We start from the raw sequence: 6122 nt of genomic DNA, 5'->3' as shown, positions 1-6122 counted from the left end.
AACTTGACTATATTCCAACATGGAGAAAAATTACCTCCTCAAGAAAATTTCAAGGATCATGGTTCCGCTCCCTGATTCTGCAGCAGTCATGGTTCCACTTGCATACTGAGAAATGGCCAAAAAATTCAAAACTATGATGGAGAAATGGATAGCGCCATTGCATTTGTGGCGTCGAGAAGTGCTGAAACCATATAAAATTTGTCAAAATCTGACAAAGTGAAAATTTCACCCCTCCTGCAAAATGATGCCTCGAACTGTGTGCTAAGATTCTGCCTCCTCTATCTCAAAATCCGTGCCCACTCATCGTTCCTCCATCTGTCCCCAGGTGCACTGAAAATACTGGGTTTATATAAAATTTCTATGGACAGACTTAACAAGGAAGTGGTTTAGGTGGCTTGGTATGATCTTTGTAGAAATTTGAATAATATAACACTTATTCACAGAGATTATCCTGATTATACACTATTTGCGGAATGCATGCATAATACATAAGCTCCTCTACCATTGATCATTAATTTTGTGGAATTAAAAACAATCGCATGCGCACATTGAAACATCAATCACACATATCAACACAGTATGTAATGGGGAAAGCATACAGCTGAAAACCCCCAACTATCTGTATATTATAATGATAGAGAACATGTAAAAATACATAGTACAATACTCCTCACAAGTACTCAGTACTATCTCCACATGCTACACACAAACTAGCTCAGATCTGAACAAGTCACGGTTCAAATCTCCTCCACTGTTTGCCTGCCTCTACTGCGCAATCCAAGTTGAGAATAGATCAGATCCAAGTTCGAATTCCCTTTGGCTTGTACTGCACAATCCTCATTGGCAATCTCAATCAATGATTGTGCAAATCTCATGCACAGCTATAGTCACAATTGATAGTAGTCTCACCATTTCACCCACCTCTAACACTTGTCTCCACTAAACTGTCCATGCACTGAGTTGACTGATGTATTCTTTAGTTGATTTATGAGTTAATAATTAGTGAGTTAATTAATAATTAATTCACATCACTCATCACTAGTGTATTTGGTGGTTAGACTAAATACAACTAGTTCAACTAAGTCAAACTGAACACAACTCCATCAACTCCTCAATCAACTCCACCAAACTCAATCACTTGAGTTCTAACTTAAGTCCATCATGCAATAGCTCAACTAACCCATAGGAAAAGCATATTTCCTTCTGGCAGTTGCATGTGCCACATCCGTAGCTCGAACTGAAGTGCTGCAAGAGGATAAGATAATGTTTATAGTCCAAATATTATTAAGAGCTAATAATATTCGACTGTTCTATTTTTTGACTGGCAGTATAAAAATAGACTCCGCCCATATGTCTAAAAATAGAGGTCCATCTATTTTTACCAACATGACCAATCATCCATAAATAGCATCCTGCAACTCATGGACCATGATCCATATGTCTAAAAATAGACTTTGTGCCAAAAATAGCCTGCGGGCCCACTTAGTGAAGGCGACTTATTTTCACTAAGCTCCATCATCTTGTTGCATTTTCAACACTCCCTCTCAACAAGATATGGATTATCTGCAACCCTTATCCTGCCTCTGTGGTATTCGAATTTGCTCCTGGTGAGCGCCTTCGTCAAGATATCAGCATCCTCCGTGGGAATGTATGAAAGTAAAATGGTTCTCCGCTGCACACAATCTCTGATATGATGGTACCTGATGTTGATGTGCTTGGATCTATCATGAAATACTAGATTAGCCGAGAGTTTAATGCAACTCTAGTTATCACAAGAAATCACAATAGGCTCCAAGTGTGACCCGAACAACCCGACCAGGATCTTCCTCATCCATATAGCCTCGCATGCAGCCAAACTTGCTGCCATATACTCGACCTCTGCTAAACTGAGTGCCACGGATCTCTGCTTCCTGCTGTACCAAGAAACTGCTGTCGACCTGATACTGAAGATCCCTCCAGATGTGCTCTTCTTGTCCGTTGGGCTCCCTGCCCAATCTACATCCGTGGAGCCACATAGCTTCACCTCATCCTCCTATCTGTACCACAATCCATATCCCGATGTGCCTATGAGATAACACAATACATGCTTGCCTGCCTTCCAAAAGAGCTTGGTTGGCTTAACCATAGCTTGTGAAAGCTGGTTAACAGCATAGCATATATCGGGTCGTGTATTGACCAGATACATAAGCGACCCCACCAATCGTCGATAAACAGTGGCATCCACTACCTCCGCTGAAGTAGCATCCTCCTTCCTCCAACCTCCAGGAAGAGGAGTATCAACAGGCTTGCAGCCATGCATGTTGAACTTCTCCAGTATCTCCCAGGCATACTTACCCTGAGAAACAAATATTCCATTACTGCGCTGCCAAATTTCCAATCCCAGGAAATAATGAAGGAGGCCCAAGTCCTTCATCTCAAACTCTCTAGCAAGATCCTGCTTGCATGAAAGTATCAACGGCTCATCTCCCGTCAAAATCAAATCATCTACATAAAGTACAATGATCAGCAACTTAGCCTCCGGTCTTGGGACAATCTCCCATGAACTGTTTCTGACAATCGAATCATACTCTTACACCATGGCATCTACCCATGTGGGATCCTCCACAGCTTCCTCGAAAGAGGATGGATCAGTCACGAAACATTTGCTCACAACAGCCATGTATCCAGTGTACCGATCAGGTGACTGTCTCTGTCTGCGTTGTGTTGTAGGTGGTCCTACAACCTTCTCTGCATCTTGAGCCAGTCGCTCAGCTTCTGTAGTGCGCTTTCGCCCTCTAATGGTTGGCGTTGCAAGAGTGGTCTCTTCCACTCCATGAACTTCATCTTGTGGCTGATCCACATCCTGAAGCTCATCCTTAGGAACTAATAGCTCCTCATCTGCATGCAATTGTGCCTCCCTCTCAAGTGAACACTTCATGGCTTTCTCCTCCTGAAATTTGATATCCCGTCGCACAACAGTCTTGCGACTGTCTGGAAAATACACACGATAGTTGTGGGGCGTATCAGTGTACCCCACAAATATCCCAACCTCTGCGGTCGGCTCCAGCTTCTTCCTGGCATCCTTCATCACATGCATGTAAACAGGAGAACCACAAATCCTCAAATGGGAAATATCAGGCCTCTTACCAGAATAAGCCTCCTCGGGTGTGCTCATGCCAAGTATCTTGTGAGGACAACGGTTCTGCACATATACTGCAGTATTGCATGCCTCCGCCCACAAGTGAAGGGGTAGGCCCTAATCATGCAACATTGCCCGTGCAACACCCATGATCGTTCTGTTCTTCCGCTCAGCAACCCCGTTCCGTTGTGGGTTATGGGGAGCTATGAGCTCTCTTCGAATCCCTTCTGCGCCGTAGAAGTCCTTGAACTCGCTAGAGATGAATTCACCACCATTGTCACTCCTAAGAGCATTCACCTTCTTCCCCGATTCCTTCTTGACCAGTGCTTTGAACTCACAGAACTTTGAGTATGTCTCGCTCTTCTTCTGCATGAAGAAGATCCAGCACTTTCGAGAGAAATCATCAACAAAGATCACATAGTACTTGTGCTTTGCTGTCGAAGCTACTGAGAAAGGTCCACACACGTCTGTGTGAATTCTCTCAAGGATTTTCGTGGCGCGACTATCCTTCTCGTGAAAGGTGGCTTTCACAAATTTTCCCAAAGTACACCCCTTACACTGATCTGACTACGCAAGAGTGCCTTTAGGAAGCCTAGTATAAATCTGTTGTAGTATCTTCAAGGCTCCATGGTGAAGGTGGCCCAATCTCCGGTGCCACAGCTCGCCATCATCCCGGCTCACCAATCCTTCTACCTTGCATGCCATTGCTGCGCAGCCATCTACATGCAATTGATAAAGGTTCTTGACTCGAACCCCTATCTTCCGGGTTTCTCCAGTTGTCTTACTGCGCAGGAAAGCCTTTCCCTCGCTGAAGACAACATCATATCCCTTGTCTTCTAACATCGCCACAGAGATAAGATTCTTCTTCAATCCTGGAACATGCATCACTTCCTTCAATACGAAGGGTTTACCAGACTCCCTCTCAAAGGAAATGGTACCGATACCGGTCGCACTGTATCTACCATCATCGCCCATCTCGATGTGCACTCCAAGATCTTTCTCATCCAGATCAGAAAACAAATCTCAATCTCATGTCATGTGAAAATATGCACCACTGTCCAAGAACCATATCGATCCCATCATACTTGATACCAAGCATGCGATCAGCGAAAAATCCAGCTCAAACTGCAAGGCTAAGGCCTCTCCCACTGCAGATCCAGCGACTTGCTTATTTTTCTTCTTCTGCGGACAATTTGTGGCATAATGTCCGTGCTAGTGACAGTGAAAGCACTTCACCTTAGACATGTCCTGCTTCTTGCCTTTCGCACCGAAATGAGAAGCTTTCTTGTTCTACTCCTTCTTTGCTTTGGCAGCCAAAGCGCAATTTTCTTCATCAGATGCCTTTGATGAAGATCCGTCCCTGGTATTCCGCCTGAACTCCTCTTGCACAAGATCAGACCAAAGTCTCTCCCATCCTGGAAATTTCTCCTTACCATTGACAGAGTCCTGATAGGAATGCCAACTCTTCAGAAGACCAAGGAGAGCCAAGCTCACTAAGTCCTCATCATCGACAGTCACCCCCACACTTCCCAGCTCATCCCGGCATTGGGTGAACTTTGTGAGATACTTGGGCATACTGTCTCCTTTCTCACACTTAATGTTTCTGAGTTTATCCTTGAGCACCAACATCCTCTAGTCACTCTTGCTTTGGAATAAATCTGTCAACGCTTTCCACATCAAGTATGGAGAAACCTTTCCATGCAGGCTGGATACAATGTGATCCTTCACGCCCTCCAACAGAATCCTTTGACACTTTGTTGTATTCTTTTGCCAAGCCTCAACTTGAGCAGCATCAGTAGGCTTTGGGACCTCAGCATCTATGAACTCCTTCAACCCATTTTCATCTAACACTGCCTCCATCCTATCTTTCCATGCAATATAATTCGAGCTGCCTTCAAGGGCATACTCCAATCGCAATCCGTTGAAAGACATTTCAACTTCGACACCAAGAAAACACTGCTGCAAATTCGAATTCCACCAGCTCAAAACTCAATCGCTTCTGATCTAAAATTCGTGAGAACAAAGTATTTCTCGTACAGAGATTGACTGTATGGGAATTTACCGGATATCTCACCTTCCAAAAGAAGGATGAATCCACAGGCTACCTGGCACGATTACAGACTCTGCCTAAAGAAATAAAATGTAATCACTTTCTGAATAATAGATCTGATGATCAACTTCGCTCTGATACCATGTAGACATTTGAATAATATAACACTTATTCATAGAGATTATCCTGATTATACACTATTTGCGGAATGCATGCATAATACATAACCTCCTCTACCATTGATCATCAATTTTGCGGAATTAAAAACAATCGCATGCGCACATTGAAACATCAATCACACATATCAACACAGTATGTAATGGGGAAAGCATACAGTTGAAAACCCCCTACTATCTGTATATCATAATGATAGAGAACATGTAACAATACATAGTACAATACTTCTCACAAGTACTCAGTACTATCTCCACATGCTACACACAAACTAGCTCAGATCTGAACAAGTCACGGGTTCAAATCTCCTCCACTGTTTGCCTGCCTCTACTGCACAATCCAAGTTGAGAATAGATCAGATCCAAGTTCGAATTCCCTTTGGCTTGTACTGTGCAATCCTCATTGGCAATCTCAATCAATGATTGTGAAAATTTCATGCACAGCTATAGTCACAACTAATAATAGTCTCACCCTTTCACCCACATCTAACACTTGTCTCCACTGAATTGTCCATGCACTGAGTTAACTGATGTATTCTTTAGTTGATTTATGAGTTAATAATTAGTGAATTAATTAATAATTAATTCACATCACTCATCACTAGTGTATTTGGAAGTTAGACTAAATACAACTAGTTCAACTAAGTCAAACTGAACACAACTCCATCAACTCCTCGATCAACTCCACCAAACTCAATCACTTGAGTTCTAACTGAAGTCCATCATGCAATAGCTCAACTAAACCATAGGAAAAGCGTATTTCCTTCTGGCAGTTGCATGT

The sequence above is a fragment of the Pinus tabuliformis genome, chromosome 3_2 (genome assembly GCF_031772625.1).
Source record: "Pinus tabuliformis cultivar Carrire ecotype Pingquan chromosome 3_2, CPIR1, whole genome shotgun sequence".
NCBI classification, from domain to species: domain Eukaryota; kingdom Viridiplantae; phylum Streptophyta; class Pinopsida; order Pinales; family Pinaceae; genus Pinus; species Pinus tabuliformis.
This window is presented reverse-complemented; position numbering follows the sequence as displayed.